The sequence below is a fragment of the Leptonychotes weddellii genome, chromosome 7 (genome assembly GCF_054177405.1).
Source record: "Leptonychotes weddellii isolate Sample4059 chromosome 7, ASM5417740v2, whole genome shotgun sequence".
Taxonomy (NCBI): Eukaryota; Metazoa; Chordata; class Mammalia; order Carnivora; family Phocidae; genus Leptonychotes; species Leptonychotes weddellii.
In genome coordinates, this window is record NC_138375.1 from 10,833,906 (window position 1) to 10,856,811 (window position 22,906).

General features: G+C 43.0%; 1 protein-coding gene across 3 annotated transcripts in view; it reads right to left on the reverse strand.

Moving 5' to 3' along the window:
• The window catches only part of ANKH (ANKH inorganic pyrophosphate transport regulator), a 128,958-nt gene that overhangs the window by 74,172 nt on the left and 31,880 nt on the right, over positions 1–22,906 (reverse strand). The gene's annotated exons all lie outside the window — the stretch shown is intronic.

Consider the following 22,906-nt stretch of genomic DNA (forward strand, 5'->3'; position numbering starts at 1 on the left):
GGTTAGCCCAGTGATGGGTATTAAGGAGGGCACGTACTGCATGGAGCACTGCGTGTTATATGAAAACAATGAATTGTGGAACACTACATCAAAAACTAATGATGTATTTTATGGTGACTAACATAACATAATAAAATAAAATAAAATAAAGGATTTATTTATTTGAGAGAGAGAGCGAGCGAGCGAGCAGGGGGAGGGACAGAGGAAGAGGGAGAGGGAGAATCTCCAGCAGACTGCGTGCTGAGTGCAGAGCCCCATGCAGGGCTCGATTCCAGGACCCTGAGACCATGACCTGAGCCGAAACCAAGAGTCTACTGCCGAACCGACTGAGCCACCCACGTGCCCCCTTAATTTCTTTTTATAAATATGGTTCCTTTGCTTAAAAAATGAGTGGAAATTGGTTTTGACTAAATTCAGCAACACAGTTCAAAGCAGCAGTGGCTAGGCAAAATCAACCAAACTTCTATTACTCAACCTCTATCTTTCATTCATCTGACAGTTTCAGAAGGAATGTGCGCAAGCAGCTTGCAGTGCTAACCTCCTCAGCTAGAACATCTACCCGGGCCTCTAGCTGGGGCTCTCTGGACTCTTCCATTCCGGTAAATCTCTGCCAGCAGGTGCTGTATGGAACTGGCCTGTCTGGGAGTCTCCTGATTAACAAGTATTTGCTCCTTAGCTGTTATGGGTTCAGTGCCCCGAAGCATCCCAGAGAGATTCACATGAGGTCCCTGCCTTCAAGGAGGTTACGATGATAATACGGAGCAAGAGAAGAGGGGCTAAAGGTGGTACAGCACAGACTAGCTGGGACACAAACTTGAATAGTGGAGGAGACGAAGCTGTGTGTTGGAGAAGACAGGGAAGAAAGGGCCTGGGGCGGCAGAGAGAGAGGAGGGTGGAGGGCTTTACGTGGCTGTGGGGGGTGGGGGCGGTGGAGGCAAACTAGACTGGGGGGTCACGTGATCTGAGGCAGGTGGATTTAGGTTGGATGGAACAGGCAATCGGAAGGAACAAGAACTTGTGTCTGTAGTTTACGAAGATTGATCTGGTAGGAATGTGTGTAATGGACTGAAATGTCAAGAGAACAGCATTGGAAAACAAATCTCTTGTCACAGAGCCCCAGGGAAGAGGTGTTGAGTCTGGGACCCACAGCGTTGGTGGTAGGAAAGGACGTCGGGAGCCAACATTTATTCTGATGCAAGAAATAGGTGTTTCTCATCTGCCTAGAGCACCCCATCCTGTGTCAGTTGCCCTGGGGGCGGGGCCTGTATCTAGGCTGTCAATCAACATTGGTTTCAGGGTTTCTAGCTGAGGACCAGCAGGAGCGTCACTGCCTGACATGGGGCACTGGAAAATACAAGCTGAAAACTCTACATGGGACCATCCATGATCTAAGTCATGTAAAATAAAAAAGTGCTTAGTTACAACGGAGCCCCAAACCAAAGGGATGTGGACGTTCTTGCTTACGTCTAAAGAGGGTTATGAACCATAGCGAAAGACGTGGTCAGAGCCAGGCTCCCTTGGACTCTGCCAGCCTTGAGCCGGACATGCAAGAACGGTGGACATGACAAATGTCTAGGGGGGATACTGTGAGTTGCTGCAGATGTTATGAGGACTTGGCTTTCTCACTCAGTCAGCCACACACTGATTCCACACTGTGTGCAGTGAGAGCTTGTAGGACCTCCTTTTCCCTGGACCACGCTTAGCTGCAGCCCTAACCCCTGGGCGCTCCTCACCTCTGGTGGCTTTACCCAATAACTCATGGGAGTTTCTCCCAACCCCTGCGGGGCCATGTCTGCAGAGGGCTGGTAGCCTGGGAAGGCCTGCCGGGGATCAGGGCCAGTGGGACCATGGGGCATCTAGCAGCATGGCTCCCCGAAGGTACAGCAGGCTAAGTGGTCTGAGCTGCACAGGGCGTGAGGAGGCAGAATCCATGGGTGAAGGGCCAGGCGGAGAGAGCAGATTTATAGGCGGAGGGGGACATAGAGTAAGCTGCAGGACAAGTGATGGGCTAGAAGAGACCCCAGAGCTGCTCTCAACCTTCACTGCCTCAGTTCCTTGGTTGAGGAACCCAGTTTGGAGTGAGTTGCCCCCGGAAGTTTACAGGTGACACCTAGTGGCCCAGCTAGCTAAGGGGCCCTGGGGAGGGCAGTAAGCAAGGCCCTGGCTAGGGTAGTTTCCTGCCCATTTGCTCTCTCATGGGGCAGTAGGTCCTCTCCCTTTTGTTTGCTATCACTGCTTTTCTTTGTTGCTGACTGTTGAACAATGAGTGGGGTGACTGCCCACAGGGGGAAAAATGTGTTTCTCTAAGTGGGAAAAGTCTTGCTAACCAGTGATGCATTCAGCTCTGCAAAGCAAATGTGTTTGCTGAGCCAACGCTTATCTGATGGCAAACTTCTGTAGGAATAAACAGAAATATCACTGGGATCTGTTTACACTGGTGAGAACCAAATCCCGGGGGAGGGAGCGGAGCCAATGAGACTTCGCACAGCTCTATTCTTTCAAGCAGGGGGAGCGCGGTGGGTGCACTCTGGGAAGTCCTAAATGGTTTCAGGAAGGAAAGCACTGTCAGGAAGGGTGCTGGGAAAATCGGCCTGTTCGGGGGGGCCGCGACACCCATTTTCAAGGGACGTATTTTTTTTTTTTTTAAAGATTTTATTTATTTATTTGACAGAGAGAGACCAGCGAGAGAGGGAACACAGGGGGGAGAGTGGGGGAGAGGGAGAAGCAGGCTCCCCGCAGAGCAGGGAGCCCGATGTGGGGCTAGATCCCAGGACCCTGGGATCATGACGTGAGCCGAAGGCAGACACTTAACGACTGAGCCACCCAGGCGCCCCTCAAGGCACATGTATTTTAACCCCCAGGAGAGACCTGGAAGAAAAAAAAAAAAAAGCGGAACTGCTCAAGCTGTAAGTGTAAGCTGCAGTTTCCTGCAGGCCCAGCCCTCTCCGTGACTGCAGCAGGGGGATGCTCTGAAGGGGGCAAGTGGAACGAAGCCCTCCCAGGGACCAGCCCCATGGTGGCTGCAATTGGGGTGGGGGGTGGAGTGGGGGCTGCTCGCGGGGCAACCCGGCTTCGAGGATGTTCCACTTAAACACCTTTTCTCTCCCTCTCCTTTTCACCCGAAGTACTTAATAGTTCTCCTTCCACAGAAAATCCTTTGGGGTGGCACCTGGGTGGCTCAGTCGTTAAGTGTCTGCCTTCGGCTCAGGTCATGATCCCAGGGTCCTGGGATCGAGCCCCGCATGGGGCTTCCTGCTCTGCAGGAGGCCTGCTTCTCCCTCTCCCACTCCCCCTGCTTGTGTTCTCTCTCTCGCTGTGTATCTCGCTCTGTCAAATAAATAAAAAATCTTTAAAAAAAAAAAAAAGAAAAGAAAATCCTTTGGCTTATTGTTCGATCAGTTTAAAGATACATTTCCCCAGGTTTACGACCTGCTGTGATTTGTAAATGTGCTGTGGTTAAAAGCTGACCCCCCCCACCCCAGAGGCAGATCACTTCTTAGGGTACAGTTGGTTTCCCATGAAAGTGATGAACATAACATGCAAATGATAGAGTTTGCTACAAGTCCTATAATAAACTTTTTTTTTTTTAAACAGACATGGCCTTAAGATTTGAATACCAAGGTTTGGAACTGACCAGTCTCCTTTTCTTGGAATTGGGTTCAGCCTGCATTTAGCACTACCTTGTCCTAGGACTTCGAAGAAATACAAATTGCATTGGTGAGGCAATAGGAACAGACAGAATTCCTTTTGTGCTTTATGAGATGTGCTCTTGTGTTTTCTTTGCTGTGCTGTATATTTTCTGAGGTAATGGAACTACAGACAAAGCGTGCTCTATGCTACCTGGCTGAGTGACATTTTTGTGTGCTTGTACTCAGGTCTGGTCCAAAGCCTGTCCACTGGGCCTCACTCATCACACACTGTCGCAAGCAGCTGCTCTTTTCTGAAGCTGGATTTTTTGTGTTTGTGTACAGAAACATTTTCCATTTTCCCTGTGGCATGCTCATGGCAACATAAAGTCTGGTTGCTGATTTGGAGCTCCTCCTGCCAGCTCTCAAAATGCAGTCAGCAACCAGAGGGTAGAAAAAATTTGGTCTTCAATGACACTAAAATCCAATCACGAGCTACTTAACATTGTTGTTCACTATTTGAGCAGGCAGACTTTTCTGTAGTTGGAAAAACAAAATGAAACACCCCAAAAACAGATGCAGATTTTCTTCTACACTAGAATTCCCTTAACACTTAACCACTTTGTGGTTCTTAAACTCACTTTAAGTGAAAGTAAGTCAAGATCATATGAAATTGATTAATGAGATATGAAAAAGCCAAGAAGGAACATGCTGGATTCTTTCAGCAAACCTTCCCCGTTTACAAAGGAGGGCTGTAGAAGGGATATTGCAAAGCAGACTGGAACACAAATAGATAAAAGCAAATATCCTGAGATGAGCCCGGAGACAGGGGGCTTGTTAATTATTCCTTTTGCAATGTGACATCTTATTAGTGTTCTGTTCCTTGGAGCCTTTGAAAGAATTCTGTTGGACACATTTGCCTTTTGGATTGTCAAGGTGGGTTGCAGCTGAAGAAATTCTGTCTTTCGGATGTGATATTTTTACAAAGAAATTAATACCTGTGCCTTTTGAGTATAATTTGCTATACATATCTTAGATGATTTAACGGAATCACTAGACTAAAAGTCTTTTTTTTTTTTTTAAACCATGTGGTTTCATTGACTTCCTACCTTTATATAGGACCCTATTAAGCACATTCTTTTCTTTAAGTCTTTAAATCCTCTATGACCCCCCCTGAAAACTCTCTCTCCCTAATTCCTAACCTGGTCATTGCCAACACTTACTCCGAAATACCCTAGTTTGGAAATGGAGGAACTCATGCAGTGTTTCTGAATATGCCCTCAGGAACACGGTTTCACCCAGATGTTAATAGGTGCTATCCTGGGCGTGCAAATACCTTTAGGATTCAAAGTCAAGCTTTTTTGTTCAAATGGCACAGCTTCTCAAAGACTTTAAATGCTACTGTGTGTTCTAAATCTCCAAGGGGAAAATGGTAGTAGCGAGTTTCCCGTATGTTTTTACCTACAGAATCTGTTTTTGAGGTGCATGTCACACTGTTGGCTTTCCTAAATAAGATATACTCTTGCTAGGTATGCATGCACGGGTGAGAAAATGAATCCTTAGCGTAGTATTTCTTGAACAGGAGAACAAAGACTCATGATCAATGCTCACTGATGGTTCAAACAAGGTGATACTATGAGGACCAGCAGATGGGGATCAGCAGGCTTTTTGTTTATTTTTTTAAAGATTTATTTATTTTAGAGAGAGAGCACGCATGCACGCAGGCACACGTGTGCAAGGGGGGGGGGCAGAGGAAGAGCAAGAATCTCAAGCAGACTCCTTGTTGAGCGTGGAGCCCGACACAGGGCGGATCCCATGCCTGAGCTGAAACCAAGAGCCAGACAATTAACCCACTGAGCCACCCAGGTGCCCCGTCAGCAAGGGTTTTTGGATCTAGTTCCTTCCTCAGCACAACTGGCTATGGGATACCGGAGAGGTCACTAGGTCGCCTATTGTGATTTGGATGCTTCTGAGGTCCTCTGATTGCGTGATTCTCAATCTATTTGTATGACAGCCTGAAGCAGCTGGAGATTATCAAGGCTCAACTCTTCTGAAAGTGAGTTTAGCATTTCTTGTTTTAGGCATTTATTCTGAAGTATCCAGTTTGCACGGAATCTGTTCAACCTTTCTCAATTATCTTGTTGTCTACAGACTTAATCCACACGTTTCTTTTCTGCAGTAGACAGTAGCTCACATCGATTAGTTGGCGTATGTTATCAAACCGGGATGTATTAACAACTTCGTCGATGCAAAAGTATCCCCCTCCTCTTCCCACATGAAGTTAAGACAACACTGTCACTGGATAGTACGCATTTACCTAGGTAAACCTGGGCTCCCTGACTAACCGGGTATCATTTGGACAGCCCTCCTCCAGCTCCAACAGTTTGTGCTTCTAAGTATTTCGATTAGCACTGAGCTAGTTGTTTCAGGAAGATGCAGAGAAACTTAACAGGTAATTACTGACTTGTTCAGTCTAGGTAGGGAGTTAAGGTATACATATAAAAGTATAAAATGTATACAAGTAGACCACTTAGGTGCAACTTTGTAACCATAATTTTCAACTACTCCACATATTTGTTTTGAAAATACTAAGTACAGGGTGCCTGGGTGGCTCAGTCGGTTAAGCGTCTGCCTTCAAGGGTCCTGGAATCGGGCCCTGCATTGGGCCCTGCATTGGGCCCCCTGCTCAGTGGGAAGCCCGCTTCTCCCTCTCCCACTCTCCCTGCTTGTGTTCTCTGTCTGTCAAATAAATAAATAAAATCTTCAAAACAAAAACAAAAACGAAATACTAAGTACAAGCTGCCTAATTCAATAGTTGCTGAATAAAATAAAAACATCAATCAGGTAAAGAGAATAATCCCCCATGTAGCACCTCTTCCCTTTTACCAGTCCCCCTTAAAAAAAGACAAACCCACAACAAAACTCGAAGCATCCCACTTATAAAATGTATTTGGGTGGGGAAAAACCCATGACATAAGTTTACCGCTTGAACAGGGTTAAAACAAGAAACTTTAATGTTTTACATGGAACGGTCATCACACTTTTAATCATTACCACTTAATGATTATCTTGGAGTCCAACAGAACACTCCCCTTACAGCAGCGTCTGATGAGTGCTGCTATTGTCTCATCATTTCCTGCCACGAGCCCCTTTGGCAGGAGGTCAGGGCAGTGCGGGCTGAGCCTGCTGTAGGAGGTCAGCCCCCTGTGTGAGGAGGGAAGGGGGTACTCTGCAGACCATTAAGAACAGCAGGACCATTTCCTGTGTGTGTTGTTCTTGGAGAACCTTCTAATGGCAATGGGCTGTGGCAGTTCTTCTATCAGATGTGATCTATCTTGGGGATCCTCAGTTTCAACTGTTCTCTTGTGACCTCTTGGAAGTATGAAAAGGAAAGGTGGAAAGCTAGTGAATCCCTGAACTGATACTTGATAAAGTAACAAAGGAGAAAGAGACATGGCACCTCACAGAATTCTTCACTTTGGGAAGCCTGTGTTATTTTAGATACACGGTTCTGAACAATATTGGTTGTCGAGAATTCTGAAAATACAGTTCTCCTTAAAAAAAAAAAAAAAAAAAAAAACCCTCATCTTTTGTTTTTTTATTCCGTGTGATGAAATGTTTCTTGTGCCTCCTTCTCACTAGCCCGGCATTAAAATAACTACCCCAGACTTATGGCTACACAGTTATCCTTCAGGATTTGCCACGATTCCTTCCTATGTTACTGAGTCAACACTGAGTTCATGAGGGTTCGAGACTAATATTTCTGGAGCACTGTTTCCTTAGGTACCTATCCTTAACCTGAACCAGTGGTGAGAAAGGTAAGCCTATCAAAGTATTTTCAATTTTTGCATGTGTGGCTTTACACATATACAACCTGCCCTAGGATCATCTGTTTTAGATTATAAGTCTCTCAAAAGCATGCACCATGTCCCCCTCTGGTACGTCCATATGCCGGCAAAGTGGCCCACATAAAGGGGAGTGTTTAAATGCTTTGATGAGAGATATACGCACATCATGATAGAACGCTCTGGTTTTCTCTCCCCACCCCCATGGTTTTCTATTTCCCCTCAGAATGACCTGTTCAGGGGATAAAATGATGCTTTTCTATAGTGATGAAGTGAGGAAGTAAGTACGTCCTGCAAATGTTCAAGTCTCATAGTTCCAGACCCTTCGGGCTGAGGCCAGGGGCCACCTGGATGAAAAGTCTCCGACGAAAACTCTGGACCCACAGGAAATAGGGTGGATGACTCAACAGGAGGGCTCCTTCCTGAGTCAGCCTGGTCTCAACGTGACCCCAGAGTGGGCACTGGGCTCCTGAAGCCAAAACAGAATTAAGATCTGAAACCAAGCTTTTGCTCACAAAGGAGCCTAAACAGGAAGTTAGTTCTTGGATGCCAGCTGAATTGCGGCCACAGACATGGACTCTGTTTTCATTCTCTGCTGGCACTGCTGCTCTTCTGACTTCTCAGGGGCCGTGTCTCCTCAACAGCTTCTGAGTCCCATCCAAGGGAGGGAAGACGCAAGATGCACTGCTGAATTTCATGGGGGAGGAGCATAATGATTATGAAAGCATGCAAGTTTTTAACTTTTTAAAATGTAAAGTTGAATCATGATGAGCATGTTTGTGCCTGACTGTCCTGAGAAGTCAGTTCAGGATGAACTTTCACTCATTTGAGTTTAAAGAACCCAAGGGACAAGACTAATTACGTTCACCATGAATTCAGTGCCTGACCGTTGATTCCAGCATGTTCACGTTTCAGGGCTCTCTTGCAACACTAAGAAACTAAAGGGACAAGTGCAGGTTTAGCTTCTACTTTCTGTGCCCTTAGAAGCTGCTGCTTGTCCATGGCTCCCCAACTTACTATTCCACAGTGAACTTTTTGTTTCTAAATTAAAAAGTCAGCCAAGGTGGGGGGTGAGATTTAGTATGAGATCAAAGCTTGTGAATTACTGTCAAGGTCATTTTTTTACCTCTTCTACACCTAGACAACTGGATGGTAAAGTGCATTCATAAAATTCCAGATTCAATGCTATCACTTCCATGGTGACAAAATGTCATTCTATAGAGAATTATGAATTCAACAGGGCACTATGGGGTGAAGAAGGTAGGTGGGAAATAAATGGACTATTAAAAGCAAGAGATAAATCATGTTCCTGCAAGTACAGCTCACGATCCCTCCCGTACAGCCCACATAGCCTCCTAAATAAGTGAACCGCATTGCCCTGAGCCGGTTGCATTCTGACACTTCACTTCGGCAACAAAACAGTTACTTGGCTTTCCAAAGTCTCCATTTTGCCAATGCAATAAGCTCAGACACTCCATGTCCTTACTCATACAGAAGAAAAAGACACAGCTGACCAATAATGACAGACCAGAGACAGAGAAGGGACAAAGAGAAACCTGGGGACCTAGAAGCTAGTGCTCTTCTCTGACGGCTCTGCTGACCACCCAGACCAGTCACATTACACTTCCCAGCCCAGGAAGCCCCCATGTGCAACCACATGGGGTCCCTGGGGAGCTGGATTGCTGGTTTACCGCAGGTCCTTTTGAATGGTCCTGTGAGTGTGTGCCTTTCAAACTAACAGCTTAACAACATTCTATGTTACACATTGTCCCCAAAATGCAAGCCATGAACCTTGTGTGATAAAACAGTAAAAAAATATTGAAACTCTGATTTTCAACCCACTGACTTTTCAGTTTCTTAACATTTGAATACATTTCTATGTCAGAGGAAACTCCTTTTCTTTGTAGTCCTAGGGTCTAATGCAAAGAGGAACTTTTACCACTTTCTGTAAGTTCCTGCTTTCTGCAAAACAAATTCTTGCCTGTGATGATCCCATTTTCAAGCTAAACAATACAACCAGCCGGGGCAGCCAGGCCCTGGGGCTGGAATAGACCACTGTTTTTCACAGAGTCTGCGCTCGATGTTATCCATCTTATTCACTTTTTCTTCTATCCTTAGTTCTTCATGTCTGAAGACCAACAGGAAAAGTACATGGTACCACTGTGGCCCATTAGAAACCCTTTCCAAGTCTGAATATAGAAAATCATTTTTTTTTTTTAGTTCAATTCACGGTACCATCATAGTCCTTTCTCTCTCTATATTTATATATTTCTTTCCATAAAATTCTTGACTAGATACTTTCAATCATTTGATCCTGACGGTAGTTTTTTTCTGTTCAGAATATTTGCCTTTTTAAAAATAAACCAAATAGAGCCCCAAGAAATTTGGGCCTTTCCTTTGCCCACATTAATGTATTAGCCACCTCCTTCCCCAAGAGCCCCCTTGACTGGTACACAAAAATCTCTAGTGATGCCTCTTGGTCTGGAATCAAGCTGCACAAAAGCATTACAGATGTTCTCGCCCCACATACATAACACTGCATGTTTTCCAATTTTAATACAACAAACAAGACTCTCCTTGACTCAGCATTAATCAGGCACCTCTGAGCCCTCTTCTGGACTAGGCCTCATTGACCTTGGGTCTTGGTTTTGGCCTGCCTAGTCCATTTGCAGCACGGTGGTTTAGAGAGAATTGTTCAGCCTTGATATCTGATCTCCCTTAATATCTATTCAGTTCCTCATCCTCGACCTTGGATGTCTAGGCCCTTGGCCTGCCTTTGGCAAGAATCCTGGTAGGCTGGTTTAGCAAGAATGCCCCTATCCCTGATGCTTCCTCTTAGTGATTTCTAGGCACTGACCCCTGCCTCTGCTCATTGGCTATAAAGCGCCACTTGTTTTTGCTGTATTTGGAGTTGGGCTTGATCTCTCTCCCCTATCATGATAGTCTTGTTGCCGTCACAACAGTCCTGATCCCTGCCCTCAAGCAGCTGCCAGTCCAGATGGGGGAATGTCTGTTTTGACACATGCAATACAACCAACATGAATATAGCATGGCAAGAATTGAGTGCTATGGACACAGCACATGCCAAGTGCTGGGGTTTATTTTGATTCGGTGTAATCAACCTTATCATGTTTACATATGGCTATTAGCATAACCCACTTTTCAGTGCATGTAATGGTCTTAGCACATTACAAGATGTTGACAAAAATAGGTCCATAGATACTCAGAGAATGTGAATTTTGGCAAAAATACTATGCAGATTAGTAATGCCAACGAACACCTGAATTCTCTAAAGAAGATGTTAAGTTCACGTGGTTATTAGAGAGTTATTTTGGGCCAAATGTAAGTACAGAAGAGTCACAAGAAGAAAGAACAATTAAATTAAATAAAAATGTGTAACACCATTCTCAGCTTTGTAGGATTAAGGTGATCACAAAGCTCCGAATCATCCTGGAAACTCCCAGTGAGAAGAGGATCTGCATCTATGCAGGCCAGATGGCCACCAATTCCTGGATCCTCCCACTCCCTGTGGACCTTGGGTGGGGCCTGGTCCAGAGACTGAGCTTTCCTGGTACTTGGGCCCATCAGTGTCTCTGCCACAGCGCATCAATCCACCTTGACTCTCCCAGCTCCCCAGCTGCTTCTCCACACTGCTCCACAGTCCTCGTCTTAAAACACGGACAAGACCATGCCACTTCCATTTGCAACACCCGTTAAGGACTCTCATTGCCTACAACTTAAGTCTAAACTCCTATCTGTGGACGATTTGTGCCACATTCTTTTCCAGCTTCTTCTCCACTGTCTTTCTCTGCACCTCATGTTCCAGCTCTCCCTGACTGCTCACCAGCCCCTGAGCATCACACTTCCCTTCTACTTGGCTTGGACATATTCCTCAGGCCAGATTCTCAACCCTCCTACTTTCCCCTTTACCCCAGTCCCACCAAGCCTTCAAGGTGAAGGTCAGGTGTGAAGGTCCTTGAGATGACATTCCCCTCTCTCACATCAGAAGCAATTACTCCTTTCTCAGTGTTGTTTCCATAGACAATTGTCAGTCCCTGCATGACAATGATTCCATTCACATAGAGCTTTATAAAATTGTTTGTTTGCCTGCTCCAGTAGATCACAAATGATATGAGGGCAAAAGAATGCATGTGTGGCCTTTGTGTGTGTGTGTGAGATCAATCAATGTACTAGCCCTGCTTCTGACAGATATCAGGTATCTAAACATGTAAATAAATGGATCCCAAGGTGGATGGATGAAGTCAGCTCCTTTAAAAAAAAACTCAACACCAAGGTGCATTTTATGGCATTCCTTGACTAAGACTCAAGGATATACCTTGGATTTATCCATCTAAGAATTTCTCTGAGCAGCTCATACATTCAGCCCACAACATTTCCTGGGGTCATAAAGTTCACTAATAGTTGCCTATGCAGTTCTTTCTCTCCCTTGCTCCCTCTCCTCTCTATGTAAAATATTACTCCCTTCAAATTTCACAGGGGGTGTCCTAATTCCAGAATGCCAGTGTCTACTAAACAAGGATGGTTTTACTCACCTACATGTGAAAACAGAACCAGGATATTTAACAGAGCGTTGGCCTTTCTAGTTTGAAGAGTTCTGGCCTTTGAAGTATGCTTTTACACACCAGCATCTAACTTATCTGTCCCTTTGAACATTTCACTTGGCCCTTTCTGGAAATTCTGCAATTCTATGTAGACAAACTACACTCGATATTCTAGTTCTGTGGCTTTCTATAAAAGTAAGGGAATATTTTCTGTTTCAACTTCAATATCCTCTACCTAATGATTCCTACTGGGCTGAGCATGACCTCTGGGCTGGTGTGTTTAAGAGAAATTACAAGTCTCCTGGGTTGCGCCACATGTGAGGATTTACAAAATTGATGCCCATCATGCTGGGATCTTCCCCCCATAAATTCACTAGTTCACAGTTGCCCAGGATGACGCTAATCTGTATGTATGCATGTGGATGTGTGTGTGCATGCATATGTGTGAGTTATAAGAACATAGCCACGGCCTTGAACTTTCTCATTCATAGTCATTCTTGTCATTTGCAGTCTTAATTATTTTACCATGTACTTCCTCCTACAGATCATTATAAAACTATGAGAGATCTCGATTTTCCACATGATCCACATGATTTCCAGGGAGCCCCATAGGTTCTGCATTTCCCGAGAGATGTGCTAGTTCTTTGTTTCTTATGTCTAAGTCAGTTTTCATGGATGACAAAGTATCCATTAGCTTCTACCAGGCAGTATTCCTTATTTATAAGATAATAACCACAGCCTGGCCATTTCCAGACAAACAGTAAAAGGAACATCAAGTGGTCGCACAGAGACAGGGACTAAAAGGCAGACAGAGTATCAAAGAGCCCAGAGACACCAAGTGCAGAGACCAAATACTGCTAAACACAAGTTGGAAAGGGCTCTGAATGTTTGCCTGATTCAGCTGAAACACTCAAAACCAGCTTGCTCAGGTTCTTAAGGTAAAGATCAAGTGCTCTGGCTAGTAAGCCAATTGCTGCTCAAGGTGGATGGGTTATCGTTGCAAATGGCCAATTCAAAGTTCTGGTCCCTACATTTTCCTGTTTGCATGTCCCATTCACTAGGCTCCCCAGTCCTGGTTTCCAGCCATGACCCCAAGATCAAGAGTCGCATGTTCTACTGACTAAGCCAGCCAGGTGCCCCATGAGATGATTGTCTTAATTAAGAGAGGACATTCTACTTCTGGATCTGCCATATCTGAATGTGTTACCTTCACCAAATCACCTTATAAGCAAAATAAAAGAGGGTTGGGTTAGAAGCTCTAAGAGAAAGGAGCTACTTTATTTATTTTAAGTAATCCCTATAGCCAACATGGGGCTGGAACTCACAACCTGGAGATCCAGAGTCACATGCTCTACCAACGGAGCCAGCCAGGTGCCTCAGAGCTACTTTAAATGAGTCTAAGTTTAATTTCTTCTAAACCGCAAGTAGATTCACTGGTGATTTTTTTTCTCACAATGCTTTCACTCCCAATGATTTGATTTAGCACCAGAGAGGGACGTGGAGCATAAGAAAGGAACAGGGCCCAGCACGAGAGGAAGGAAATGGTTCAGATGGGAAAACTTACATTTAGAAGTGAGACTAAATCATGACCATCTTATAAGGATGGAAAAGTCTTGTGGATGACTCCTTTCTCTGGATCTATTCTCTCACAAACCGTTTTTATTGATGCGTCAGTGTTTTCACGGGGCCCAAGCGTCTTTGCCATATTTCTTGGAACAGGATCACCTGACTGCTCCTCGGTGAAGCCTCTGTAACAGGCTGGTCTCGCACCAAGAAAAGCTTCTCAAAAATTCACCCAACCAAGAGGCAGGGCAGTCAACTCTTCAAGCCACGAGCTTTGGCCAGTAGGCAACGTGATGGCAAAACAAACTCTCCCACAGGGAAAAGAAAAACACTCATCTGGGATGTGAAGAAAGAAAAGACCACGGGCCGGGAACACGTGCTTCTATCAGATTCTCTGGAGCTTGGCTTTCCGAAGCCTACGGTCACACGTTTCTGTGGGATACATTTTTTTTTTTTTTAAACTAAAAAATAGAAAATCGGTTTGGATAATTCTGTGGCACGGTATTTTCTAAATTCAAGTATTTCACTGGATAAAATGCTTCAATTCCTTTAGACACGGGCTCTCATTTTTCTGTTGTTTTTGCCAAATAGACAGATGGAAAGGATGTATCGTGTAAGAATCTAGGATTGGACACTGTGGGGTAGAAATGATGAATCAAAGCTTACGACTTGTTTTTGGCTTTCTGTGGTGCATTTTGGCAGCCTGCGTTACATGTGTCAGAGGCTGTCTGACTCTGCATGGTGCTGGTTGATGGGGGTGAAATTCTTCATGTGACGCAAAGATACAGGGGAAGTAACGATGGAAGCTGTTAAACATGAGTGAGAATGAGTGAAATGCAAAGATGAAAATAAGAACAGCAAGACGACGGCAATGAAAGAAAAAACAGAGCCCACATGATGTAGGAAAGCACATCGATCTTTCTGAACTGCCACGAGATGGAAAGCATTTGTAGTGATGAACAAAACCTCCTCCCTGTTACACGTTCTACCTTCACCAGGGAGTGTCCAATCAGCCTTCCTCTTCCTCTTCTACCCTTGCACTATTTATTCTATACAGAAATCATCAAGAGGACACATTTGGCTTTAGAAAGCATGACACCTGCCCTCACTTTATGTGTTTAGATTCACAAGTGCGAAGAATCAAAGGGTTGCTTATTTCCTCAGGGTATTTTGTCTAGAGCCAAGGTCCTGGGTAGACGCCATGTCTCAAACATGGCTACCCAACCTGTCACACCAGCGTTCAGCATAGATCAGCTTTACCTGGACAGAGGTGTCATCCACACTCCTGTTGTAAAGAATAAAGTTTGTTGTAATAACAGTGGTTATTTAAAAGTGGCTGTAAGAAGAGCAAGATTTAAAGAAACCAATAGCTAGGTACATTTAGTTACCTATTCAATTAGTCGGCCGTCATGGTTATGATTCATTATGCATTATGTGTCCTGATGACACTTGTAGCTTTTTTTCCCTCACCTACTTTATTTCACATGAGAGCCTGGGTTTGCCCGTACTCCACATTTAAGTCATTATGCTCTCCAGCAGAACCATGAGCAGGAGAAAATTGGCCCCTCTCCCATGTATCCCTCCTTGAGCCTTTTTTTTTTTTTTTTAAATGAGGCAGAAACAAAAAAAGGATCACATTCATGTAAACAGTTGCATCTAAGCTAAGCGGCTTCTCTAGAACACCTAGTTTCACAGTTGCTCCTTCTCCAATGGGAATGGAGCGATTCTGCCCTGGCTTCTTTCATGAAGAAATAATAAGCCTCATTGAAATACTGTCATTGTGGTCTATGACTTGTTGAAATATGCACACAATGGACAGTTAGTGGAGGATCCATCAGCAAAGGCCTTAGCAAAGAACTTAGATTTAATTGCTTTTGCAGAGGTCCTTTCGAAAAAAGCTGATTTTTAAGAATCATGAAGTACCTTATTCTAAAACCAAACACGCTTACTGAGGTTTTAACATAGAGATGGAAGGTAGTTTTACTATAAAACTCAACTCTGAATAGGGAATTACTGATGTAGACACTGGCAGGACACTTGTCTGTCGCAGATGAGCACTGTGGGCCAGTGTCCTTGACAGAACGCCTCTAGTTCTGGAAAATAAGTCCCTGGGGGGAGTTTTCATAGTTACCTTCAGAGAAATGAAATACCAGAACTTCATGTTATTCTGCTTTCTCTCCTTTGCATACCGTGTGACTAAACACTGAGGAGAGACATCCTGGCAGGAACCAGACGGATACACAAGTCCGTGCATCCACATCTTAGATGGCACCATATTGCTGGCAAGCCGCCATGAAAGCCCAGAACGTGGGTCCGGACTCTCCCATGAACTAAGCTCTCCCGATGAGGCCCAACAGTTACACAAGCAGGTCCTCTCTGTGATAGAAGCTATTCTAAGGTTACAATGTGATTCTTGATCACCTTCATTCTAGGACGCTTATTTTTGCCATAGAGAGAGCCACTGTCCATGCAAACTCTCATTAACTTCCTGCAACCGGGTTAAAATAAACTAAGCCTAATCTCCAAAAAACCTTGCAACTCAGTAGAGAACATCCCTGGGAGATATGTGCCCACATATTTTGGGCCAAGCAATGTGGTATAAATTGAGAACACCCCACTCCTATAGAAAACAGCTAAGACTAGGGAGATCCAATATTTTGGGAATAAGCTTTCTGTAAAGTTTTAGGCCAGTTTTTACACTTTGGTTGTAAATATGATAAAATGTCTACATGTTGTAACAGTAATATGCAACCAACTTTCTAAATAAGAATGAACTTCAATTCTAACCATACATTTTACATTAGCCTGCTTGAAGTAGTGTTTCTTTAGTTGGGATGAAATAAGAATTTACTATGTATCATTACAAAAGAAAATTGTCCTAAAGTTGAACACATGAGCTTTCTATGCAACTTGGTGATTGCTTTGTTAAAGAAGAAAGTTATTCTGACACTCGTTAAAACAATAAGGAAGACTTTACTCAGGACTATTGCAATAGGGGATCAACACTATCGCAATGGGGATAGAGAGATCAAGTTCAACTCTGAATACAAGAAGGACGAGTGGAGCTTTACAGCCAATGAGCAGAGTGAGGGGGTCTGTGGATGATATCAAGTGTGGGGAGATTCTTGTTAAAGGCAGGGCAGGCACTTACCCACATCAAGGGTGGGGAACGAGGAGGGTGATAGATTTCCAGGGCGATCAGATATCAAGGGTGGGGGATTCTCTCTAAACTGACATAGCAGGATTCTTTGCTAAAGGCAGGTGAAGCAAGGACAGACATGGAAGGTCAGGGTCGAGGCCCAGGTTGAGAAAGAGGGCTAACTACAATTTGGTTAATGAGAGAATCTTTGTCAGTTTCTACCATACAAAAAATTTAAGTTACTAAACTTCAAAAGCATGTAAAGACATTATGAGAGTCAACATCAAGAGGATAGTAGATTTATGGGTTTGTAGAGACATTCGAAATTAATTCTGAGCATATGCCTCTACTACGAATCCCTTGAGGATAATAATCCAGCAAAACCTCCATCTCCAATCCACATTAATAAACTCCAAGTTCATAGCTTCTTAGAATGAGGGCCATCTGGTTGGCAGCACCTCTTTTAATTGGCCACAAAGACAGAGCTTGTTATCACCTCCCTTAGAATTACAGTAACAGCTCTTATACTCTGAAAATGGAATGGCATAAAATAGCCCATAATGTAGAGGAAGCATCGAGGGTGGAAAATCACCACACATAAAGACTCTGTGACTGGTTCCAGTTATGAGTTAACACTAATCATTTCTGGTAATTAGGGCTTATAGTTGCTGTAAGTGAGGTCTTTCAAGCATTTGGAATGGCATTAATGTGTCATTCTCCCACTGACCGTACCAAGCGAAAACATACGCATTCATTAAGCAGAAATTCCACATTTTTTAGGGGGGAAGAAGCCCAACACAATAAAAACAACCGTTAGCTGAAAAGTAATGTGATAACTAAAGAAAGCATTGAGACTATAACTGGAGTCTTTAATTCTTCCATATGGCATCGTGTAGCTATGGCAACAGCAGACCCAGATACATGTGTGCAAACAGGAATCCTTTAGGTTAAGGCTCTATGATGTTGAATTTTAATTTCCTTTAGGAAATGACTAACATTAGATCAGTGGGTCTTTTTTTTTTTTTCCCATCAAAACAAAGTCAACTCTGCTATGGAGCAGCATTTGACCTGTACAAATAAACAATTCAGAAGTAAAGTTATGTTTTCCAGAACTTCTTGTCAACATTTTCCTTTTCATGAACTGACATTTCATTTTCTGCAAATGAGCAGACATTTCTCATGATCTCTTTCTGCCTCCTACCCAAAGTGGCAACCAAACCATCAGCAGACTTACTGCATGAAAACACCAGGCCTGGGCTCTCCAGTTAACAACTGCTGGCCTTATGTGGCCCCCGAGCATTTGGCATGTGGCCAGTCTGAACTGAGATGTAACATATGTGTAAAATACACACTGGATTTCAAAGATTTAGTGCAACAACAAAAAAGAAGAAATCTCTCATTAATGATTTTATTTTGATTATATGTTGAAATGATAGCATTTTAGGTATAGTAGGTTAAGTGAAATATACAAAAATTATCTTCACCTCTTTATATTTTATACCTTTTAAATGAGGCTACTAGATAATTTTAAGTTGCATATGTGGCTCCTATTACATTTGTGTTGGATGGTGCTGCATTAGACAGTTCTTTGGGGGAGGCTGTTTTTTCCTAGCCATCTGAACAGAATGAGTATTTCACACTTCAGAAATAGCCTACCAGCAGAATCACATAATGACCCTACAATGGGCCCATCTGCTCTGCTACTGATTTAACTCTGTTATATAATCTTTCTACTGTATGTAAAAAGGTAGTGGCCTTCCATTTTTTTCCCATGACATACAGCATGTATTCAGAAGCAATGCTAACCACAACAGTCAAAAGTCTGCTAATAAACAACAGAAATTTCATGACCACAAATTTCATGCAGCAAATCTGCAAATCCCAGAAACACATGAAAACCACTTTTGCCCTCTTCTTGCGCCTTAAGTACCTGCCATTAAATGCCACTGATACTGTATTAATTTGAGGTTATCTGGGCTTGGTAATATTCAAGTACACTATTATGAAATTTTATAACACTAAATGAAACCAAACTTTCAACTGCACTTGTGACATTGACTATATTTGCTGTAAAGGGCAAAGTATGAATTTGAGAGATAAATGCAAACAGTCGCCTGGGTTGTCAGAAAGCTGAATCTGTATTGCTATTTTACACTTACATTATAAGAAAATAACTTCGGTTGATTTATTTCATTGGTCCTAAATGCTTTGAACTGTGATTCATTCACGATCATTTGAATGAATGTCAGTGAGTCTATCTCTCAGAACATCAGGAATAACAACAGCAATGACTAAAAGTAAAAATAATTCAAAAAAGAAGAGAGGTGCTATTTAAAAAGAATTTGCTGTGGAAGTGAACACTTTCCAACGTTACATGGCAAGAAAAAATCATAGCATGGAGTTGGAGTGGAAGATCCTCCTGCAAATAACTCAGGAACTAGAGGACCAAGAGAGGAAAAGTGAGCTATTTTCAAGCCAGCTAGAGATCAAAACTAACAAATGACTTTCAAGTTCATAGCCTCTGACGCATAAGAGGTCATTTCCACATTTAAACTTTCCTTTCTTCCTGTGCTGCCGCCGCCCAGATAAACAGGCAGCAGACAGAAACCCACTGAACAAGTAGGTGGTAGCTAGAATATCCTATACTGACGAAGAGACTGCAGAATCTCCAGGCAGCCTTGACTGAAGGAAAACACATCTTGGTTACTAGGCTGAGATGATCTATTTTCAGCAGCAGAACCATCCTTCCTTAAAAGAGGGGGAAAAATGGGTTCTGATGAAATAGAAATAGGAAAAAATTAAAAAGTGATGGGAAATTGACTCCCCCCTCTCCAGATTTCTTATTGGGGTGGGGAGAGAATTAGAGCCAGGTAGACTTAGCCTGGAGATGGTTTGCTGTTCAGGAATCCAAACCCAAAGTGGACTAGAAGCCCTGAGGGGTGATTTGTCCCAGAGTGCCGATATTAAAAAGTGGTTTCTTATTAATGTTAAAACTGGACTGCGTTTGAGTTGGGAAAGGAATGAGAATGTGTGTCCATGGCCGTGCAATCTAAAACACAACAGCCCCATGTGCCATAGAACCAAAAATACCCTTGATATTAGCTCATGGGATGAGGACAACTGTGGTATGTTGTTCATTATAAAAATAAGCAGTCATTTCCAAACCACGCCAGCTAATAAACACAATGAAAAGTCCTGTGGTTTGTAAGGTCATGTAATCAACTGATATGAGGGACTGCTGATACTCTTGGACCCGGATATGTTACAAAAGGGTCCCCCAGAATGAGGTCCCAAGTCCTAAGTCCCTACTAAATCACCAGTATTACAGCCTGAGAAGGTGGCCTTGGATACTTTCATTTTCTGCCTAGCCCCTCATTCGAGCCTAGCCTGTGCATTCAACTCTGTGACCCATGGCTGTGGTTCCACACCCCACAGTGGGGAGCAGTGTCATTCTCAACTCAATGAAAATGACTTTGAAGAACAAATGTGATCAGGAACGTTCTCATTTTGCACAGTGGAAAATGCTTTGAGATCTAGAGATGAAAAGCATAGGAATATCCCGTTAGCAACGGACCAATTGATGGTGAGCCTAATTTCTTATGTTTTTATAAAACCCAAACAAGGCAGCAATGAAAAACAAAAACAAAAACAAAAACAAACAACACTAATGACCAGAGAGCCAAATATTCAGGAGTAGGTGCTTTCCTCATGTGACTGCCATACTGAGTCTTTTCAAAAGGCAGATGAGGCCACGAGCGACTGGGCAAACGCCCAACTGTCTTGTAGCTTGGCCAAAAATGTTGAAGTAGATACGCCGGCGTAGAGACATTCTAATTACTCAGCTATTCCGTGGCCTATCAAAACCCTTTGTACTATGACACATCTGCTGCTTCCATCTGACATCTGTTTAAATCTCAACTTTTCGTTGCTTTTACAAACATATCTTAGTCCCATAGAGAAAACTGAAATCCATGGAATTGATAAAAATGGCAGGGAGCTGACTCATTTTCACTGGTCAGGCAGAATCTCTTAAGGAAACAAGCACCTCACTCAAAAATCGCTCTGTACACTGTCCACCCACAAGGGCTCACAGAATTGTGATTCCTATTTTTTTTTTTCTCCAGATGCTATACTCAAAAGATTAAAGCGCACACACCAGTGACATCAGGTTGCTTAACCTCTACGATTAAAATATTAACTGCAGATCCAATAAATAAGGGACCTAACTGATTTTTGAAAAATATCTGAACGGATATCAGATGTTAAGACACTAAAGCTGCTTTTCCAGACTAATGCAATGCACGCATGGTTAACCTGATAATAAACACAGCATGTTTAGCTAAGCAAATAAAGTAAACCAAAGGATAAAGTACACACCAATGTGTGTTTTTCCATGCCCATGTGTATTACTTTTTCTTGACAAACCACTCAGATCATGACAAATTAATGGGTGCTGTATCAGATAGAGTGGATTAAGTCTGGCTGTGTGTCTGGATTTGGTCTCCTTAAGTAAAAAACAAGAGTTGACGACTATAAATTCACTCTTTATCAAATTTTGTCCCGTTATGGATTAAAGGGCTATAGGAAAAGACAAACCAGCAATTTTGTTGATCTCTGTTAATCTTGTGATTCTTCAATTCATATATATATTTTTTCATTTGGATTAACAGCTTCTCTGAAATCAGTTTATTCACCCATTGCATGTGGACAATTCTCCTACCTCCTAAGGGCTATGGTGGGGATTAAATAAAGTAATTTCATCTTATTAATTAAGATGAAATAAGCACATAAAGTGCTTAGTATTTTGGTATACAGTAAATGCTCCATAGGTGTTAGCCTTTATTACTGTCTTATTCAAAAATGAGTAAAAGCTGAAGTTTTGTGTGAACATTAGAATTTTTGAGTGTTGCTCAAGAGAGATTTCCCCATTAATTATTAAAATTTTTTTTTTAATTTTTAATTTTTATTTTTTTAATCAACATATTATGTATTATTTGTTTCAGGGGTACAGGTCTATGGTTCATCAGTCTTACACAGTTCACAGTGCTCACCATAGCACATACCCTCCCCAATGTCCATCACCCAGCCACCCCATCCCTCCCACCCCCCTCCACTCCAGCGATTATTAAAAAATGTTTATGCTTCATGGGAAAGCTATAAACCAAAAGTCAAACCAAAGCCAAAATCATCCATTTGCTATTGGTTTATCCATGTTCAGACCAATATCCATGTTCTTCTCTGCTTCCTGGGCACACAGCTAAACTACATTTCCCAGTTTCCTCTGTACTTAGGTGGGACCATGTGACCAATTCTGGCCAATGAAATGTAAGAGAAGTAATTACTGTGTAATGAAGCCAATGTAATGTGGGAGAAGGTCTGGTTCCTGAGAATTCCTGAGCAAACAAACCTTCTCTTCCCTGTCCTGCCATCTGAATGCTGAAAATCAGTGAAACACTCAGAGACCCTAGCATATGGTGGAACTACTATATGCAAGGAACCTAGATTCCTGGATCTGCATGGAGCAGAGCTACCTCATTGACAGGGTCTGTGGCACAAACAAGAAAGGAACTTTTACTGAGCTAAGTGACTGAGATATCAGCATTGTTTGCTCGGGCAGTGAGCAGGCCCTAATCCGTGCTTTTTCCTTCCTGCAGACATGACTCTAACACATTTTAGTAACAATAATAGCTAATATTTTTACCTTGTGCCAAACAGTATTCTAAATGCTTTACATATAGTAAATACATAGTAAATACTTTACATATAGTAGCTCTTTAAATTCTCTCAACAACCCTATGATCCAGGTTCTTTTTTCAGATAAGGAAAGTGGAAGGACAGCCAAGATAAGTTGGCGAACTGGTGCAAAATGGCAGTCTAGTTGCAGAGTTGGCATTCTCAACCACTAGTCTGCACTGCCTTTTCAATATAAATGCAGCATATCACACATACACCTTTGGGATTATTCACCTGCATGTTATGTAGGGTCCATCCAGGCATAGTTGAGAAAAAGGCTGGTTGTCAAAAAAGGCCCTCTCAGCTTCCTTCTGTAGCTCATCCCACTTCCCAGGCCTCCCAATTTAAGGATCCTATCTGGCACAGTCCATGCATTCTCTGACCGTTGTTTTAATTCTCCTTGTATCAGAACTTCTCTTGTTCCAGGACTTACTTTTC